This window comes from Macaca mulatta, chromosome 3 (assembly GCF_049350105.2).
Source record: "Macaca mulatta isolate MMU2019108-1 chromosome 3, T2T-MMU8v2.0, whole genome shotgun sequence".
In the NCBI taxonomy this organism is placed as follows: Eukaryota; Metazoa; Chordata; class Mammalia; order Primates; family Cercopithecidae; genus Macaca; species Macaca mulatta.
The window spans coordinates 127,099,903-127,122,796 of NC_133408.1; the positions used below are offsets into that span (position 1 = coordinate 127,099,903).

General features: G+C 38.1%; 1 protein-coding gene across 13 annotated transcripts in view; it reads right to left on the reverse strand.

Annotated features, from left to right (window-relative positions):
• ANKIB1 (ankyrin repeat and IBR domain containing 1) overlaps positions 1 to 22,894 on the reverse strand; it is a 155,963-nt gene that overhangs the window by 112,137 nt on the left and 20,932 nt on the right. For 3 of the 13 annotated variants that reach the window (XM_077994892.1, XM_077994890.1, XM_077994886.1), the window contains exons 2-3: positions 3,078 to 3,294; positions 2,786 to 2,980 (exon numbers count right to left, since the gene is read on the reverse strand). The gene's annotated coding sequence lies outside the window, so the exon portion shown is untranslated. 13 annotated transcript variants of the gene reach the window in all.

Genomic DNA, 22,894 nt, shown 5'->3' on the forward strand with positions numbered 1-22,894 from the left:
CATCGATGCAAAAATCCTCAATAAAATACTGGCAAACCGGATCCAGCAGCACATCAAGAAGCTTATCCACCATGATCAAGTGGGCTTCATCCCTGGGAGGCAAGGCTGGTTCAACATACGCAAATCAATAAATGTAATCCAGCATATAAACAGAACCAAAGACAAAAACCACATGATTATCTCAATAGATGCAGAAAAGGCCTTTGACAAAATTCAACAGCCCTTCATGCTAAAAACTCTCAATAAATTTGGTATTGATGGAACGTATCTCAAAATCATAAGAGCTATTTATGACAGACCCACAGCCAATATCATTCTGAATGGGCAAAAACTGGAAAAATTCCCTTTGAAAACCGGCACAAGACAGAGATGCCCTCTCTCACCACTCCTATTCAACATAGTGTTGGAAGTTCTGGCTAGGGCAATCAGGCAAGAGAAAGAAATCAAGGGTATTCAGTTAGGAAAAGAAGAAGTCAAATTGTCCCTCTTTGCAGATGACATGATTGTATATTTAGAAAACCCCATTGTCTCAGCCCAAAATCTCCTTAAGCTGATAAGAAACTTCAGCAAAGTCTCAGGATACAAAATTAATGTGCAAAAATCACAAACATTCTTATACACCGGTAGAGAGCCAAATCATGAATGAACTTCCATTCACAATTGCTTCAAAGAGAATAAAATACCTAGGAATCCAACTTACAAGGGATGTAAAGGACCTCTTCAAGGAGAACTACAAACCACTGCTCCGTGAAATAAAAGAGGACACAAACAAATGGAAGAACATACCATGCTCATGGATAGGAAGAGTCAATATCGTGAAAATGGCCATACTGCCCAAGGTAATTTATAGATTCAATGCCATCCCCATCAAGCTACCAATGACTTTCTTCACAGAATTGGAAAAAACTGCTTTAAAGTTCATATAGAGCCAAAAAAGAGCCTGCATCTCCAAGACAATCCTAAGTCAAAAGAACAGAGCTGGAGGCATCACGCTACCTGACTTCAAACTATACTACAAGGCTACAGTAACCAAAACAGCATGATACTGGTACCAAAACAGAGATATAGACCAATGGAACAGAACAGAGTCCTCAGAAATAATACCACACATCTACAGCCATCTGATCTTTGATAAACCTGAGAGAAACAAGAAATGGGGAAAGGATTCCCTATTTAATAAATGGTGCTGGGATAATTGGCTAGCCATAAGTAGAAAGCTGAAACTGGATCCTTTCCTTACTCCTTATACGAAAATTAATTCAAGATGGATTAGAGACTTAAATGTTACACCTAAAACCATAAAAACCCTAGAAGAAAACCTAGGTAATACCATTCAGGACATAGGCACGGGCAAGGACTTCATGTCTAAAACACCAAAAGCAACGGCAACAAAAGCCAAAACTGACAAATGGGATCTAATTAAACTAAAGAGCTTCTGCACAGCAAAAGAAACTACCATCAGAGTGAACAGGCAACCTACAGAATGGGAGAACATTTTTGCAATCTACTCATCAACAAAGGGCTAATATCCAGAACCTACAAAGAACTCAAACAAATTTACAAGAAAAAACAAACAACCCCATCAAAAAGTGGGCAAAGGATATGAACAGACATTTCTCAAAAGAGGACATTCATACAGCCAACAGACACATGAAAAAATGCTCATCATCACTGGCCATCAGAGAAATGCAAATCAAAACCACAATGAGATACCATCTCACACCAGTTAGAATGGCGATCATTAAAAAGTCAGGAAACAACAGGTGCTGGAGAGGATGTGGAGAAACAGGAACACTTTTACACTGTTGGTAGGAATGTAAACTAGTTCAACCATTATGGAAAACAGTATGGCGATTCCTCAAGGATCTAGAACTAGATGTACCATATGACCCAGCCATCCCATTACTGGGGATATACCCAAAGGATTATAAATCATGCTGCTATAAAGACACATGCACACGTATGTTTATTGCAGCACTATTCACAATAGCAAAGACTTGGAATCAACCCAAATGTCCATCAGTGACAGACTGGATTAAGAAAATGTGGCACATATACACCATGGAATACTATGCAGCCATAAAAAAGGATGAGTTTGTGTCCTTTGTAGGGACATGGATGCAGTTGAAAACCATCATTCTCAGCAAACTATCACAAGAACAGAAAACCAAACACCGCATCTTCTCACTCATAGGTGGGAATTGAACAATGAGATCACTTGGACTCGGGAAGGGGAACATCACACACCGGGGCCTATCACGGGGAGGTGGGAGGGGGGAGGGATTGCACTGGGAGTTATACCTGATGTAAATGACGAATTGATGGGTGCTGACGAGTTGATGGGTGCAGCACACCAACATGGCACAAGTATACATATGTAACAAACCTGCACGTTATGCACATGTACCCTAGAACTTAAAGTATAATAAAAAAATAAAATAAAATAGTCTGAGGCTAAGGAAAAAAAAAAAAAAAGAAAAGCCTCTTGCAAGGTTGATCCATGGCTGGTGTCTGGGAACTTGGATTTCAGGAGGGTTCCCACCACTCTAACTGATAGGAATCCTTCAAAGTGCCAAAATTGTTTGTATAAATAATGTGGTACATGCTAATCACTGCTTTTCTTCGGAAAGTCTGGAATGTCGGTACATGCTAGTCAGAAGGTATTTATGTGACCAGCTGTCAAGCAAAATCTTGGACACTGAGTCTCTAAAGAACTTCTTTGGCAGATTACATTTCATACACATTGTCATAATTCAATGCTGGAGAAATTATGTAAATTACATACATATTGTATGATTCCATGGGAAGAAGACTCTTGGAAGCTTGCGCCTGGTTTCCTCTGGGCTTCACTCCATGAACCTTTTCCCTTTGCTGATTTTGCTTCAAATCCTTTTCCCGTTAAGTTTAGCTTTGAACTATATGCTGAGTCCTGTGAGCTCTCTAAGAGAATCACTGAACCTGGCGGTGGTCTTGAGGACCCCTGAAAAAGGTGGTGTCAGAAGTGGGATTTACCAGACCATCTCACTAAAATACGGCAAATGCATTGTTTGGGAAAAGAAAGGATGAATATCACAAACCTTTGATGCCTGGGCAGCTATGGAATTATTCATAATATGAAACAGTAGGTAAGCTGCTTTTTGTTATGAGAGATAAAAGTTGACAGCGAGATTTGAGAATGACAGATCCAATGCTGGGAGAGTTCACCTGCTGATCCCCTGGCTGCTCTGGCAATTTTGGCTAAAGTTGGGGGTTGGGGGATACATCCAAGGTGATGTCTTTTGTTTCTGTTCTTTCCTGAGATAGGAGGAGAAAGAGTCCAAATATTACTAAAAGTAAGCACTGAGTGGGCAAAAAATTTAAAAGTTTACACTGTTTTCTCCTCCAAGTGCCAGGGACAGAGGTTAAATCAACTCCCAAGGCTGGAGTAAAGCTTTAGATAAACTCAGAGGAAAAAAAGAGGGAGGGGGTGCCCTCTAAACGTTTCTTAAGCCTAGCTGCTGCTGCACCAACCCCATCACCCTTGCGTTCCATCCAAGATCTACACAAATCCTCCCACCCCCACCACTGTAATATGAACCTATAAATGAGAAATTTACTGCTACGAGTTTAAATAAACGTGTAATTAAATAGGAAAAAGGAAATTTTCACAAAATCATTTTGTATTTTGTGGGCATTGCATCCGGATGTATGATGAAAGTGATGTAAAATGTTATATGTTTGTAATTTCATAAATGCTAGAGGGATCATCCCAATCAGGAAAGCTGAAAAGAAGAACCGTTAATGGGACAAAACTCCCTTGGTTTCTGCTGCTGGTGAGCAGAATACTTTTTGAGTATCAGAAACAGAGTAAGTCACCATAGCTGATGATTTTTTCCTGCTAGAATGTCTGCAGTTAACGGGAAGCAATTTCTAGACGCAGATACACATTTAGTTTTAAAAACCAGTTTTTATTTACTAATGAGCTCTTATAAAATCAGATTCTGACCCTTAGAGGCTGACAATTTTTCATCCTGATGTGTATGTGTGTGTATGTGTTTGTGTGTGTTTTTTTTTTTTTTTTTTTTTTTGAGTGGGTCAATTTGGACTCTAAGGTTGTCATGATAAAAAAGGCTTAAGAAAAAGCCTTGCTTGTCACTTGGACATGGAACACAGCTGTCTGGTTTTGCAGAGTCTCAGCTTTCTTGCTGCAAAGACTAACTGCAAGCTTTTTGGGAATGTTAAATTCGCAGGTCCTAATTACCTGGGCCTATTAGCTAAAACTGTCTGATATGGGTTGTTTCAGCCTTTCAGCATGAGCTCTGCTGAACGAAAAGCAGGAACAGGCTCAATGAACAGAACTCTGACTCTGGGACTGCTGCAAATTTAGGACACCCCTCTGTGGGCCCTAAACTATGAAAAATATCAATAGATGCCAGCTGAATTGTCTGGGTCACATCCAAATGCCCACAGGAAACGACTTATTCTCTGATGGGACAATCTAAAATTGAGCTGCTGATCGACTCTATATTTCGATGAAGTGGCTAATTGCATTCTTAATTAGTGATTCCTGCCAAAACCTACAAGTTGGGGCACATCACAAGGAGTATGACCCCTCCACACCTATTCCTGACAGACTGGACTCTGGACTCCCTTTAGGGCAGGGGTCCCCAATCCCCGGGCTGTAGCCTGGTACCTGTCCATGGCCTGTTAGGAACCAGGCAACACAGCAGGAGGTGAGCAGCGGGCAAGTGAGCATTACCCCGAGTTCTACCTCCTGTCAGATCAGTGCAGCATTAGATTCTCATAGGAGCGCAAACTCTATTGTGAACTGCACACACAAGGGATCTAGGCTGTGTGCTCATTATGCCTGATGATCCGAGGTAGAAGAGTTTCATCCCGACACCATCCCCACTCTGCTGTACGTGGAAAAACTGTCTTCACATAATCGGTCCCTAGTACCAAAAAGTTTGGGGACCACTGCTCTAGGGGATGTCTCACCGCCTTTGCCTTGTGCTCGGGTTTCTTGATTCGCTGCAACTTACAACAATAGACTGATAAACCTGAGTCTACTTCCCTTACCTTTCTCCTCGCACACACATCTTAGTGAGACAGTTTGATTATTAAATGAAGCTTTCTCCAAAAAGGGATTTTTTCCTAGGCTGCTCACCAGGTAATTGGTTAGGAAAAAAAGAGTAGGGAAGTTATGTAAATTCATTATGAAAATTTTTGAAAATTCAGAGTTCATCCTGACCAATTCCTGAATATAATATGTCTTTCTGGTCAAATTACATAAATACATTGTTCTAAGAAAATGCTTTTGTCCCTCTTGCACTCAAACTTTTGGGATAAAAACTCTGGATAAGAACAAGAGATAGCTGAAAAATTATGAAGTTAAGATTGTTAAATGGGACACATTTTGTAACAAGACATAAAACAAAAACCTGGCACCTACGGAGGCATAGGAAATGATTTGTTTTTCAGAACTGTTTTTGGAAGTGTTCCTCTTTTCCTGAAGGAAAACTGCCCATGCTGCCTTCCTAAGTGTCTTCAGCACTTTGAACTCAAACTGACTGCTGAGCCTATGATTACACCTAACAGCCCTGACTACGAGACAGCAGAGGCCGGCCCACCTTCTGCACTTTCTTTTTCCTTTTTAAAAAAATTCTTTATTTTATTATTTATTTATTTTGAGATAGGGTCTCATTCTGTAGCCCAGGCTGGAGTACAGTGGTATGATCATAGCTCACTGAAACCTTGAACTCCTGGGCTCAAGCAATCTTCCCACCTTAGCATCCTGAGTAGCTAGGACCACAGACACGCATCATCATGCCTGGGTAATTTTTTTTTTTTTTTTTGACACAGAGTTTCACTCTTGCTGCTCAGGCTGGAATGCAGTGGCATGATCTCTGCTCACTGCAACCTCCACCTCCCAGATCCAAACCATATCAGGTACTATGACTGTCCTCTGGAAATGCACTCCTTTCATGTCTACCCTGATTATCAGGACACTGCTGAAAAGCCTGAAGAACTTACATGATTCAACTTAACCAGATACGTGCTGTCCAAACTGATGCTTCAGGCCAGATAAAAACGAAACTAAAATGCAGAAACTGAAGGCGGAAGCTACCTGGCTTTCTATGACAGACCTTTATAATCAATGAAATTTGTTTTAACTGGCTGAATTCTGGACCTCTAAAGAGCTTAGCTGTCAAGGTACCTTGGCTAAATGCCAAGGCAGTGGACCGTGCAGAAAAAAGTTAGCATATCAGGCTTTTGACCTTTTAAGGTTTCCATAGTGGAGACAGGAATTTTTAAAGTTTTAGAAATAAAGATGGCGTCAGTATAAGTATAGTGTCTGTGTCTGTCACAGATGCCATTTCTACCTATTAAATTGGTAAATGAGTTTGGAAACACAAATTGAAGCCATTACTCATTGCTGGTGGAGGTACAATTTGGAACAATTGTTCTGTAGAATAATTTTACAGTATTTGTTCATGTTGAAGACAAATATGCCTTGGACCTAGAATCCTGACTTTACATATATTCACCTCTATATATTATCTAATATATGTATTTTCTGTATCTAAATGAGATGTAATGAGACCAACTTTTAACAAGCTAAAAATATCAGTGTACATCTATGTACTAAGTATAGTTTTGTAAAACTTTTTATATGTAGATGTAGATATATCACACACAAACACATACGGCATGTGTATGTGTACATAAGGTTGTGATATAAAATTACTTATTGTGGGTTATAATTTTGAAAAAGTAATGGATATTATCCTAGGATAATTCCTGTAACAGGTACACAGAGAGACATGTACAATGATGCTTATTTTGGCATTATTTATAATAGCAGGGGTTAGGCAACCAGCAAGGGCTACTGTAGGATGAAACTGACTTGGTGGTTTTATTATGTATCCCAACTGTCAAAATCTTTAGGTCTATTTCTTTAGGCTAAGTGGAGGAAAGAAGCTGGGGGAGGTCTCGCCATTTAGTTTGTACACTTTTACTTAATCCCAATTCCAAAATGGTGCATCACCCCCCGCTCTATGTCCCTGTCCTTCTGGCACACTTTTTCCAGGTTAATATACCTCCTGTCTTCTTCCTGCCATTTGGGATTGAATTAATTTTTCATTGTGTAGGACTATCCCTCACATTTTGCAATGTTAATCACCCCTGACCTCTGCCAATTAAATATCTGTAGTGTTTTCCAGACACTGTTACAATTTTTTCCAGGTATTTTCAAATACCCTCCTGAGTTGATGATAGGCAGCACCACCCCAACTCACAGGAAGAAATCATTAAAACAACTGGGAACAATACTTTTTAAACATCTGCTCATTTGATTCAAAGTAGACTTACATCAGTAATATCTAAGTACAGAGATGTCTATGTCATACTCCCCAGTAATCAAGTAAAAATGAAAACTTAGTCAATATGCTCCTTAAATCCCATTAAATGAGAATAAATTAAGAAAAAAGGATAAATCTACAAGGTCGAAATGCGAGGAAACAACAGCAGATGAAAACTTTCAAAAAAGCTGGAATTTTTTTTGTTTTTTTAATTTCAAGGAAGCTGGAATTTTGAAAGCTGGAAAACAAATACACAAAAGGCAACTAGTTTAGCAAACCTAAATTGAGAAAGCAAAGGTCAAACCTAATTCTATAACCAAGAAAGAAAAAAAGGCTGCCTACTTTTTGTTAAAGAACACCAAGAACACCAAAAAGTCTCAGAAATTGGAGGTATAGGTAGCTTTGAAGTATGGGATGTGGCTAAAAACTGCAGAGACTGAAAAAATATATATATTTTTTGAGACAGGGTCTCATTCTGTTGCCCAGGCTGGAGTGCAGTGCGCTATCACAGCTCACTGTATCTTCACCTCCTGGGCTCGGACATCCTTCTGCCTCAGCCTCCTATGTAGATAATTTTTTGTATTTTTTTTTTTAGTGACAGTGTTTTGCAGGCTGGGTATGTTGCCCAGACTGGTCTCAAACTCCTGGCGTCAAGTGATCTTCCCTCCTTGGCCTCCTGAAGTGCTGGGATTACAGGCATGTGCCACCACACTTGGCAAAAAAATCTTATAAGGAGTTAAGAATGACCAGATTCTCTGTTCCAGCTAATGCAGCTGAGCTAGTGCTCCTGTTCTGAAACACTGATTTTTTTTTTTTAATGACCGCAAAGAAAATTACTAGATTTACAAAAGTATGTATGATAAATGTACATGGCAAACATCCTTATGCATCTAAAATGCAATTTCCATACTTAAAATCCTTCAATATAGTAGTTACTGTAAATTTTTTTAAAGGCACACTCATATAACTTATTACAGTGGAATTTACAATCTTAGGTTCTTTATTACAAACTAATTTTGACCTAAGCATAAATTATCTTTTATTACTGATATTTTGTGTAAATTTCCTACTGCTCTAAGGTGAGTTTAGGTTCCTTAAAGTTAGGGACTACATCTACACTCTTGTTTTTGTTTTTTCAAATCTGCAGTGCCCAGTAGTGTTTTGTATATTATCAATACAAACTTTAAAAATTGTTTGTAGGTACTCGAACTTTAGGAATAAATAATAATACCAGTAGTTCAGGGGAGGGAGGTAAAACAAATTCTTGATTGCAAACAGAAAAGTTTAACTATTAAAAAGCTGTCTGAGACCACAGGTGGTGGCTCACACCTGTAATCCCAATATATTCAGGAAGTCGAGGTGGGACGAATGCTTGAGCCCAAAAGTTCAAGACCAGCCTGGGCAATATAGTGGGACTTCATCTCTACAAAAAATAGAAAAATTAGCCAGCCATGGTGGCACACACTTGTAGTACCTGCTACTCAGGAGGCTGAGGTGGGAGGATCGCTTGAGCCCAGGAGGTCAAGGCTGCAGTGAGCTTTGATCATGTCACTGCACTCCAGCCTTGGTGACAGAGTGATTTTCTATCTCAAAAAAAAAAAAAAAAAAAAGTTGTCTGAAACATTAACCAATATTAAGTAGTGAATCTTTATTGCAGTCATTTCCCAAGTGCTACAAACCTCACTCCCTCTCTATTAGTTCTTGCCTGCCATCCTCTCCTGCCTAGCAGACTATAATCACCCATCTTCCATCTGTTTTCCCTTCTATAAGCATCCACTTATTTTCCCTACATTTACTTCATCAATGATTCTAGTAGTTATTTCTGTAACAATGATTCTCACTATTTAGGCAACGCAATCTTGATTGTGAGGCACAGAGGAACTCTACTGGGTGATCTAGGAGAGGTTTCTGGATCACAAAATGAACCCCATAGTAATAAATCATTTTTTCTGTTTATGGATGTTGTCTAGAGACAGAAAGGACAAAGCTGAAAGTGGAAGACCAGAATATGCAAAGAATCCTAATTCTTTACAATGTCATTCAATCACTGAATTAACCAGTCCTTGATCCATCCTATCTGAGTTCCGCTGAATAAGATGATAAATCATTCTGTTTATGCCATTTTGTGTGACAAAATAAATTTACCATTGTTCATGCTCAAATAAGTTTTCTATTTCTTGAATTTGAAGGCATTCTAACTCATACATAAATTTTCTTTCTTGACTTTCCTGGAATTGATAACTGTTACCTTTTTTGCACTTACGGGGGCCACCATAATATATGCAGTCCATTGTTGACCAAAATGTTATATGGCAAATACTGTACTTATATAGAGTACTATATAAATCCAATAATACTGTATTTTCACTATACTTTTTCTATGTTTTGATATGTTTCAATAGACAAATACTTACCATTTGGTTACAATACAACTGCCTACAGCATTCAGTACAGTAACATGCTGTAGAGGTTTACAGCCTAGGAGAAACAGGCTTTTACATATAACCTGGGTGTATAGTAGGCTATACCATCTAGGTTGGTGTAAGTATACTCTATGATGTTCACATTACAAAATCATCTAATGATGTATTTCTCAAAATGTATCCCCATTTTAAGTGACACACGACTATATTCTTATTTTTTCCAAAATGTTCCATCAGATTCATCATTATCTATCCATATTATTCTCCATATGCAAAATAATCTATCATAATCCCTATTGCACTCCCTACTCCGAGATCCCCTCCTACACCAATCTGGGCCAGATACTCTATGGGCCTGCTGCACAACTGTCATCCTAGGGCTTTTCATTCTGGATCTGGTTCTGCTGTACAGTCTCAGGCTAAATCTTCCTCCCTCTTGAACTATGCCTTCATTTTGCTAGAGCACATGCTCTAGTAGCCTACTGAGAAAGAAAACAATTAAAGGTAAAGTTTTTGTCCTTTTCTTCTACTCTCTCCTTCTACAAGGTTGCTGACAATTTTGACGTAATTACTTTATCATCATCTAGCATACAATATTACTGCTAGGTATCTTAATTCTCAGTACATTTAAATGTCACTCGTTTTGTTCTCTGTGGAATTTTCAGGATCTTCTCTTTATCTCCCCATGGATCTCCATAGATATAAAATTTCGCTGATATGCCTTGGTGCGGTTCTGTTTTTTTAATTGTGGTAAAATATACATAATATAAAATTTACCATTTTAATCATTTTTAGGCATACAATTCAGTGTTTTTTTAATTGTGGTAAAATATACGTAATATAAAATTTACCATTTTAATCATTTTTAGGCATACACATTGTTGTGCAACCATCACCACCACTCAAGTCCAAAATTTTTTCATTTTCTAAAACTGAAAGTCCATACCCACTAAGCACTAGCTCTTCATTTCCCCTTCCCCTAGTAACTACCATTCTCTTTTCTATCTCCATGAAATCATGTGGTTCTTTTTAAAATTCACTTTTCTAATACGGAGATCCAGCTCCTTCATTCAGATCTTGGATAAATTATTTGATCAATTCTGCCTGTCCATTTCATTTCCCTGCTCTACCTTTTTGGAACTCCAATATTTGGATGATGGACCTCCTAGCTAGAGCCTTTACTTTTCCAATCTTTGTCTCATCTTTAATCTCTTTACCTTTTGTTCTACTTTAAGGGAAATCTCCCTAACTTTATTTTCCAACTATTCTACTCAATCTAGATTCCTGCTATCATATTTTAATTTCCATAGCTCTTTCTTGTCATCTTGTTATTCCTTTTCCTATAATATCCTATATTTGCAGCACGGACTTAACGTCTCAGCTATACAAAGGCATTAAATATTCTTTTAAAAAAGTTTTCCAGGCTCAACATAGTTAGAGGTGTCAATTCTCCCCAAACTGGTCTATAGACTGGATGCAATTACAATCAAACTCTTGGCAAGAATTTTTATAGATACAGCTGATTCCAAAATTTGTATGGAAAGGCAAAGGAACTAGAATAACTAAAAAATTTTTAAAAAGAAGAATAAGGTTCAAGGAAACACACTAACTGATCTTAAATCTTACTCTAAAGCATAACAATTAAGACAGGGTCATATTGGCAGAGGGATAGACACAGATTCATGCAACAGAAAAGAATTCAGAAATAGGTGTATACAAATATGGTCAACTTATTTTTGACAATGGAGCAAAAGAACTCGATGGAGAAAGGGTAGTTTTTTCAACAAACGCTGCTGGAACTATTACACAACCACATGGAGAAAAAAAAAGTGCCATCACCCTAGATACAAGGACAACTTATACAAAAATTAACTAAAAATGGATCATAGATTGAAAAGTAAGACTTACAGACACATGAAAAAATGCTCATCATCACTGGCCATCAGAGAAATGCAAATCAAAACCACAATGAGATACCATCTCACACCAGTTAGAATGGCGATCATTAAAAAGTCAGGAAACAACAGGTGCTGGAGAGGATGTGGAGAAATAGGAACACTTTTACACTGTTGGTGGGATTGTAAACTAGTTCAACCATTATGGAAAACAGTATGGCGATTCCTCAAGGATCTAGAACTAGATGTACCATATGACCCAGCCATCCCATTACTGGGGATATACCCAAAGGATTATAAATCATGCTGCTATAAAGACACATACACACGTATGTTTATTGCAGCACTATTCACAATAGCAAAGACTTGGAATCAACCCAAATGTCCATCAGTGACAGATTGGATTAAGAAAATGTGGCACATATACACCATGGAATACTATGCAGCCATCAAAAAGGATGAGTTTGTGTCCTTTGTAGGGACATGGATGCAGCTGGAAACCATCATTCTTAGCAAACTATCACAAGAACAGAAAACCAAACACCGCATGTTCTCACTCATAGGTGGGAACTGAACAATGAGATCACTTGGACTCAGGAAGGGGAACATCACACACCGGGGCCTATCATGGGGAGGGGGGAGGGGGGAGGGATTGCATTGGGAGTTATACCTGATGTAAATGACGAGTTGGTGGGTGCAGCACACCAACATGGCACAAGTATACATATGTAACAAACCTGCACGTTATGCACATGTACCCTACAACTTAAAGTATAATAATAATAAATAAATTAAAAAAAAAAAAAAAGAAAAGTAAGACTTAAAACTATAAAACTTTTAGAAGAAAAAACACAGGAGAAAATCTTCATGACCCGGGATTAGGGAGAATTCTTAACATAACAACAAAAGCATTATCTATAAAAGAAAAAAATTGACAAATTGGACTTGATCAAAATTATAAACCTGTACTCTGCAAAAGAGACTGTTATTAAGAGAATGAAAAGAAAAACCACAGACTGGGAGAAAATATTTGCAAATCACACATCCAGCAAAGAAAATGCTACAACCTAGATGAATCTCAAAGGTATTATGCTGAATGCAAGAAACCAAGTCTCAAAGGGCTATATACTATATGATTCTATTGATATGACATTCTCAAAAAAATATATATATATATAGCAATGGAAAACAGACCAGTGGTTGCTAAAGGCTAGCGAGTGGGAGAGGGTATGACTATACAGGGATGGGACAAGGGAGTTTTCTTGGGGTGACAGAACTGTCTGAATCCTGATCATGATGGTGGTTATACTAATCTACACATGTGTTAAAATTCATAGAACTGTATATCCAAATATGTCCATTTTACTGTATGAGAATTTAAAAAGAAAAAGTTTTCTTCTACTACCTGAATTACTGAAAATCATCCAGGTCTCCCCTACCCCAACTTATTTGTTTCAGCCTCTCTATGTCATGGTACAGAAGTTACTCAAGTGTCTTTTTGGCTCATTATTCAGTTAAGAGTACTTCAAAATGACACCACCAGGTGTGGTGGCTCATGCTTATAATCCCAGCACTTTGGGAGGCTGAGGCAGGAGGATCGCTTGAGTCCAGGAGTTAGAGACCAGCCTAGGCAGCATAGCGAGACCTTGTCTCTACAAAAAATTAAAAAATTAGCCAGGCATGGTGGCATGCGCCTACAGTCCCAGCTACTTGGGTGGCTGAGGTGGGAGGATCATTTGAGCCCAGGAAGTCGAGGCTGCAGTACGCCGTGATGACACCACTGCACTCCAGCTTGGGTGACAAGGGTGAGACCCTATCTCCAAAAAAAAATTTTTTTAAAAGACCAGAAACTGTTCTCATTCATAGATGGGAATTGAACAATGAGATCACTTGGACACAGGGCAGGGAACATCACACACTGGGGCCTGTCGGGGGTGCGGGGGGCTTGGGGAGGGACAGCATTGGGAGAAATACCTAATGTAAATGATGAGTTGATGGGTGCAGCAAACCAACATGGCACATGTATACCTATGTATCAAACCTGCATGCTGTACTCATGTACCCTAGAACTTAAAGTATAATTAAAAAAAAAAAAAGACCAGAAACTGTATTATAGATAGTTATAGAAGAGATAGTTGAATACTTTCAGTTACAGGAAAGAAAGAAGACACAACACCAAGGTAGCCAATATATTTTAGGTGATGCCTGCTAACCCCTTGGAAGGTATCAATGAATCAAGTTACTACAAGCTTATACAGAATAAAGTCAGAATAATTCTAGTCTATACAAGGGCAACAGGGTCCTATAAAATGTTTGTTAACAGTAAATGGGTTTTCCTTACAGAGCTTTCTCAAAAAATCACAAACTTACATATTCTTCACAAATTCAGATGCTATTACTGAGTAATCAGTATGTGAATGAAAGCACTAGATAACACAAAGACACTTTTCTAGTGGGTCTACATACCTTCTCTTACCAAAAGAACAAATCACAAGATAATACAAAGACATTTACTTTTCTGTTGGATTCTACTTGCTTTTTAAAATTTAAGTGAAAGATTATTTCTGAATCGTAGGCTTACCTGATAATAGCCAAACTCATATTGCTGAACAACTATAGCCCTCACCTAAGGAAACTGGTTTAGAATCAGGGAATATTTTATTATTTTCCTGTCCCTCAATGTTATCCCACTGATTCAATTGAAGAAACAGGGTAAGACATGCTATTACAAAAGAGATTTCAGGAGAAAGTGAACCTATGCTATAGGTACTGCATAATACTTTCAGTTGTATTATAAAATGAAAGATACTTCTAATGCTCTTCCTGTTTAAAGTCAAACATCAAGAAGAGTCTGGAAAACACTGTGGCCTACTGCCACATTTGCAAAAGTATCTTCTTGTGATGAATAATTTATACTTTAGAGTAATGCTTTCCCCAAACACTCTACCACAAGCTGTTCTAAAAATGAAGGGTATTTCTCCCTTAAATCCCTTAAACTTACTAAACAAAAACTTAATGTAAGGTACAGCTAGATGAGATGCAAGCCAAAAGGAAACAGCTAGTCCATTGCGGTAGTGTTACTATTAAGTCAAAGGACACCAATTAAGACAGGCCAAGTGTAGTGGCTCACAGCTGTATTCCCAGCACTTGGGAGAGGTCCAGGTAGGAGGATCGCTTGGGTCCAGGAGTTAGAGACAAGCCTGGGCAACATGGTGAAACCCAGTCTCTAGTAAAAATACAAAAATTAGTCAGGTGAGCTGGTGCACGCCTCTAATCCCAGCTACAGGGAGCCTGAGGTGGGAGGATCACTTGAACTCAGAAGGCGGAGGTTGCAGTGAGCCAAGATTGCACCACTGCACTCCAGTCTGGGCGACAGAGTGAGGCCCTGTACTCTCCTCCACCAAAAGGAGTAAAGACAAATTCTAAAAGAAGATAATGCCTTTTATAATATGATCGCTTTAGTTTTTAATTCGCTGATTTTGCAAAAATACAATCATATGCCTTTAAACATCAAGGGGCTACAAATACTTTCTTCCGTTATATTCCAAATATATTTACCTGACAGCAGTTCCATCACTTCTCTATTAAGAACAATCCAATTTTTCACCACAGTCAAGGCATAGTTTAGTAGGGCTGGTTCTACTCCAGGTACAAAGTAACTCAATGGAGAAATAATAGGTTTTTCAACAAATGGTACTGAAACAAGTAAATACCCATGTGCAAAGAAACCTTTCCTTCTTGACGTATCTTCTCAGGACCCATCTTTATCTCATAAACAAAACAAAAGTATACAGAAAGAATTTTTTCCTCTCCTCATAGTCAAATTTACAAACCAATCTGTACTTGAACTCATTTTTCTCTTCTACCTGTCACAACGAAAGCGCACATCTTTAGAAGCAAAGGCTGGCCGGGCGCGGTGGCTCAAGCCTGTAATCCCAGCGCTTTGGGAGGCCGAGACGGGCGGATCACGAGGTCAGGAGATCGAGACCATCCTGGCTAACATGGTGAAACCCCATCTCTACTAAAAAATACAAAAAAAACTAGCCGGGCGAGGTGGCGGGCGCCTGTAGTCCCAGCTACTCGGGAGGCTGAGGCAGGAGAATGGCGTAAACCCGGGAGGCGGAGCTTGCAGTGAGCTGAGATCCGGCCACTGCACTCCGGAAGCCTGGGAGACAGAGCGAAACTCCGCCTCAAAAAAAAAAAAAAAAAAAAAAAAAAGAAGCAAAGGCATATGTTCTATTTATGCAACAGATTCCCTTCCTTTTCAAAAACCTTTCCTTCCTTTCCAAAAACTATCTCATTTATCTTAACCCATTCCTATACCACCATTTCCCTAGAATCTAGAGAATGATAAAGGCCTAGATCACCTATCAACATGTAAACATGTTTTGTTATTTTCTATCATTAAAAAATCTTCTGGCTTAAACGATGGTCTTCTCAATAGATGCATGGTCAACTGCATATCCACACGGAAAAAATAATCTTGAACTCTACCCAAAACCCCACACCAAAGTCAAATTCCAGATAAACTGCAGATGTATATGTGAAAAGTAAAACAATAACGCTTTCAGAAGAAAACATGAAGGAACATCTTCATGACCACAGTGTAAACAAAGACATACAAGACAAAAATCTCTATGGAGATTTTTAGGAGTATATACATCATTTAGGAGTAGAATGAATGAAAATACATAGATTAGCATATACTACATGATTCCATTTATATGAAGAACCACAACGGTAAAACTGTGTTGTTGAAGTCATGATAATAGTTACTCTTGGGAGGCATAATTTTCACTGGATGGATGAGGGAAGGCTTCTGGAGTACTAGTTATATTCTATATCTAGATATGGATGCTAATGAAACCTTAGTGAATATTTATTGAGCGGTATTCTTGATTTGTATGTTTTTATGTATGTATGTATGTATATTCAAAAAGTTTCTTACATTCTAAAAAATTAAATGAAACAAATACTCTGCAAATATCCCACACAGTAGCTACTACACCTTAACTCTGCTCTACCTAACAGTATATCTTCTTCTTGAAAGAGTTGTTTACATACCTGTTCCATTCATCATTTCCCATTTGCTCTTCAACTCACTGCAATCTGGCTTCTAGTCTCACCACTCCCTGACTGTTTATCAAGATGAACAGCAATATCCCATGTGTGCCAACTGTCAACGTATTGCCTCTCAACTCAAAATTCATCCTCCATTACCTGCTGCGCTATAATGAAGGTGGGCATTGGAAACTACTTTCCTTTGCTGGCTGTCATGCTGTTAAACTTTGTCAGTAGAGGATATGGGAGGGACATTACAGGAGAAAGGATTCTTTTCCTGGTTTTGCTCTGTTCCTCTCAGTAGGCTTCTGCAGTGTATGGATGCTAATAGTGAATGGTACTTTCCTGTCGGCAACTTCTCCTGGGATCCTGGAGGATGGCTTCTAAGCACTTATCACCCCCATGAGTGGACTCCCAGAGAGGTCTACAGTTTTTTCCCCCAGCACCATACAAGGTAGCTTTCCAGCAGCACACAGCGCCCCCAGTGAGTTTCGCTGGTGGAGCACTTCCCATGAGCTATTTTCCCTGGCCCCTCAGAGGAAGATTTTCTACAGGTGAGTTGAGTGCAGCACCCTAGAGAACTTCTCTGCCATCCCAAGGGCCATAGTTATGCCCTTTCCAATGATTTCTGAATCTCAGTCCAGGGGTGCTGGAGGGAGGGTTCTTTCAGATTTGTTCCTTCCTTGGGTGCACTGCCTCAGGCCTAGTAGTAACGGTTGCTCCCTATATCTGCTACATATATATACATATTCTTTAAAGTTCTCTTTTCCCCTCAGTAGGTAATCTCCTGTTATAGTAAATAATTCTTTATATTAAACTTTCCCTTTTCAAATTACTTTGCGGTTTCTGTCACTTAACTAGATGCTGATCGTATCACAGAATCCAGTATATTTTCTCCTACTCTCATCCTATCTGAACTCTTAGCAGCCCTCTGAACAAATGTTCTCTCCTCCTTTCTGAAATACTTCCCTGTTTCAGCTACCAAGATACCAGGAACTCCTGTCTTTCCTCCAACCTCACTGGACACCTGGTTCTCAGATTCCTGATGGAATTTATCTAAATGTTGGAGGTCCTCTGAGCTTGCTCCTAAGCCTCACACCTACTTCTTCAACTATATTTTCCCCTGGTTCATCTCATTCTGTTTTAGGAGTTTAAATACCACATATACTTACATATACAGATGATTCCTAACTTCTGAACTATTGACCTCTGTTCTGAAATCCAGACTCCTGTAACAGTGCCTACTTGACATCTTGTACTAGAGGTGTAACTGGTTACCTCAATTCTTTTGATCCTTTCCACCAAGCTATTCTTCCTCCAATCTTACGCATCTCATAAATGACATTGTCACCTGCTCCCTCAGGCCAATAACAGAAAACTCATCCTTGAGTCCTTTCTTAGTCTGAAAATATATTATGAATATGACCAAACCTTCCCATCTCTTGGATAATCCCAGCTCAGGTCACCTTCACCTCTTACCTTAACAACTTCAACAGCCTCATTCATTTGTCCATTTCTACTTTTGCCCTCTCATCACTACAATCTATTTTCCACACAGCAGTCAGAGAATAGTTATGTTTTGCTTTACAGCATAATTAAATGGCTTGAAGCTGCATTAGAATAGTATTCAAATTCCTCCCACATCGTGCTTAGGTGCTTAGTATGCTCCAGCTACACTGGCCCCTTTTTTGCTCCACGAATATATCAACTCTTTTTCCTTTTTTTTTTTTTTTTTTTTTTACTTTTAACCCTTAGGGCTTTTCATACGCACTTCCTTCTGCCTGAAATATTCTTATCATTACTCCCTCCTCAATTCTTAGGCTTTAACATCTTCTAATCCTTCCAACTTTGTCTTAAATATCATGTCCTTCACTGGGAGTAGTGGCTTATACCTGTAATTCCAGTGCTTTGTGATGGTAAGATCGCTTGAGGCCACGAGTTCAAGACCAGCCTGGGTAACACAGCAAGACTCCATCTCTACAAAATGTGAAAAAAATGAGCCAGGTATGGTAGTGCATGCACACATGCAGTCCTAGCAACTTGGGAAGGAGGAAGGCAGGAAGATAGATTCAGCCCAGGATTTTGAAGTTATAGTGAGATATGATAGCACCACTGCACTCTCTCCTGGGCAGCAGAACAAGACCATCTCCAAAATAAAATAAAAAATATCATGTTCTCAGAGATACTTTCTTTGAACACCCTATAAATTGGTCTTTAATCCTGTTATCACTCTATCATTGGATCTATGTATCCCTTCAAATCATTTGCTATAAATTTGATTTATTTATATGTTTAGTGTTTGTCTATCCTACTAGGTTATAAGTTTGCTAAGGGCAGAGACCATAATTGTTTTATTCACAGGTGTAACAACAGCACCTAGCATTTTGGCACATTAAAAAATTTAATAAATATTTATTGACAAATTAGGCCGGGCACAGTGGCTTATGCCTGTAATCCCAGCACTTTGGGAGGCCAAGGTAGGCAGTTCACTTGAGGCCAGGAGTTCGAGACCAGCCTGGTCAAGTGGAAAAACCCTGCCTGTACTAAAAATACAAAAAAAAAAATTAGCCAGGCGTGGTGGCATGCACCTATAGTCCCAGCTACTCAGGAGGCTGAGACACAAGAATCGCTTGAACTCGAGAGGTAAGCCAAGAGAGAAGAGCCAAGAACACGCCACTGCACTCCAGCCTGGGTGATAGGGCAAGACACTGTCTCAAAATTTAAAAAAAAAAAAAAAAAAAGACAAATGAAAGATTCCTGAAAATATTGTCCTCCTCCTCTGAATTGTTACTATGATTAACGTTAATTTATTTCATGTCCATGATGCCATTGCCTCTTCCCCCATAACTGTAAAATTTCTTATTTTTTTAAACATGTAACTTAGCTTTTTCCTCTGCTACAATCCCTTTCCCTCCTTTTCACTTCCAGGGGAAAAAAAAACACTATCCTGAAGTTTGTTTCTTAAAATGCAGAATAATCTAGGTGTTCATCACTAGGATAGATAAAATAAGTGATGGTTAATCATACAATGGAACACTGTTCAATAGATATAACACATGAAAAAAATTTTTATATGTTCACTGTCTTAAGGAATATTTTATTTGTCCAGTCAAATTGTAAACTTGTGGGCAATGGTTTTATACTTCTTTATATTTCCCACAGATAATACTGTCCATATTTTCCAAATCCCAAATTAAGACACATAATTAATAGAGAGACCAACTATATTAAATAATACTTGAAATCATACTTGTCCTGGATATTCTGGAAAGTATGTTCATTATACCCATAAGCAACAGCATAACAATGAACATAAGAGTAAGTAATCTACATCTATACATGTATGTATGTATTTTGGTGACTATAATGGTAACTATCAGCCAGAACCCAATCTATCATACTTTGGTGTTTCAGCAACTTTTTTACACTAACTTCTAAACAAAAGTATGAAACTTGAGAGAGGTATTGACAGTAATACTTCTTTTCCATTTGCAATAATATTCCTGACCTTTAGCTACCCCAGGGATATTAACAAATCTGGGAAGAAAAAACTGGATATGCTTACTGTTTTGGCTATTCACATGGTTCAGAACTCAAGTAAGGAACAGAGGTCCCTTCAAATCCCAGCAAAATATGAGGTTTGTTAAGACATGTTTCAAGGAAAGTGAGAAATATAAGCTTTACCTCTTTTAACACAGTATCATTTATCTTTATGTAATCCAAGCTTTCAAAAAATGACTGTAAAACTGTACTGTGTAAACACAAAAACAGGACAAAATGTTAACCAATGGACTAACATTGCTCTTCTTTGAAGAAATGCAACTTACAAGTTTAATATTACAGAATTAAATCTTAGATAATGTTGTTAAATGAACATATTTAATAATAAAGCTTGAAGAATACATGTGTAAAAACCTAATCCTGTGGTTTATGTACCTCCTGTCATTTCATTCCCATACAACCTGGCCTGCATTTTACAATAAGAAATCACAGGTTTTGGAAGTTCAATCATTTTGGAAAGACCTTATAGTATACTAAGAAAATTATGAACACAAATCTTGGTTTGAATCCTGGCTCTACAATTTATTAGCTTACAAGCTACTTAAAGTTTTTGAGTCTTTCTTCCAGTATGTAAAGGCAGACAATTAGGCCTCCCTTGCTTGGCCATTACGAAGTAAGGGTGATAAAATGTGCAAAATACACACAATGTAAGTTAAATAGTAGGTACTCAGTATAATGTAGCCATTATCACTGTCATCACTAATTAATTAACTTGCCTAGAATCACACAGCTGTATCTGTTTCTAAAATTTTTTTTCTTTTAAAAATAATAAAATTATAGTTAGTTATCTAAACTGGAAAATATATGGAAAAGTATAAAGAAGTAAATAAAAAGATCATTATAATCTCCAAATCCTGAATTAATCAGTGTCAACATATTGGTATATTTTCTTCTTTCCTGTATGTATATAGCCTTCTTTTAATTGCAGAACCAGATCATGTTATATACTTGGAATCTTTTCTTTTGTACTTACTTTCTCATGAACATTTCTCCATTTGGTTAACTACCCCTTGAACACATTTTAATAATAATCAAATTCTGCTATACAGATAGTTGAGTTTTTGCTTTACATTTAAGTTGGTTCTAATTTATCACTATTTTGGGTAAAGTTGTATTTATCTTTGAACCTAGGCTTTTTTTTCTACAGAGTGTCTTAAGTCATGTAGCAGTATCTGTTTTCTCAGCAAAGCCCCTATTACTATGCATGTTGACATTCAAGTCCTGGCTTGGATATGAGAAAAAGAATTAATTTATACTGTATACATCTTCAGCTATAGATATGGAATCTTAGCATTAAGCACATTCTATTGCCATAACAACAAAATATAACAGTTACATTTAAGAGGGAGTTAAGAGCTCCCATGTCTACTGTCTGTTGCCAAGGTCATAGATCCAGTCTGAGACTAGAACCTCTCCAACATCAGAAATAAGAACCGGAATCCTATGTATTTGACTTAATGTCTTTGAATTCACTTATTTTCTGCATATCTTAATGAAGTAATGAAGGACAAAGTATAACAGCCTGTAACACCTCTTTTAAGATATGAAGAAGTGAGACTAGAGTCACTGTGCTTCCCTACATCCTGAAGAAATGGCAGCAGGATGAACGTTAAGTGCTACAATGACTCTTTCAAATAGAAAATTTAGAACACGATTCAAAATATGATCTGACAATAGTGCAAAATACCTGAAATGAAAAATCTGAAGCATATGACGACTTTCATAGCAAGTACATAAAATCCAAGTTTGAGTAAGAGAGCAAGGTGCTTCCATGGAACCTAACTCCTCCAATTCAGGCAGTTATTAAGCACTAGCTACACAAAAATACTAAAATGAACAAAACCCTCAAAAATCAAAACAGGAACAATACTCTCAATCTAGGCTTAAAGGAAGAAATAGGTATTAACATTTCTTGGAGAATCTGAAAAAAACCTATGGCTTTAAAGTTATAAATCATGACATAAAGTCATCTAAAAGCAAAATGCATACCAAAATATCTCTACCAGTGTTAGCAATCATCACAGTCAATGATAGCAACTAATAATTCATATACCTTAGAGAGAATGAAAGGATTTATGCCAGGGGTAGTATGTTGCCAAACAAAACAAAACAAAACAAAACAAACAGAGTAATCTCAAATCCAAACAAGAGAGGTGTAGGACTTTTATCAATTTTAGAAAAAAGAAAGCAGAGTAAATGTTGGAAGTCAATAACTGGTAGCCTACGTTAGAGTTACAGGATTTTTTTCCAGTGTACTTCTCAGAGGAAAGGAATACTCTTCTTGACAGCTAAAATAATAAACTGCAACAACTATTTATCAACCACCTATCATGTGCTAGGCATTACTGCAGGTGAAGGGGAATGCAGCAGGAACAAAATAAACTAAACTCACTGCTTTTTATTTTTTTCTCAAATAAAGCCAGCAAGGAGAGTTTTGTGGTGCTGTAATGTCTAAAAGGGTAGTCAGCAAAGCCCTTACCAAAATGACTTTTCTTTTTCTTTTGAGACAGGGTCTCACTCTGTGACTCATTATGGAGTAAAGTGGCACAATCATGACTCGGCACCCTCAGCCTCCCGGGCTCAAGTGATTCTCCTACTTCAGCCTCCTCCTGAG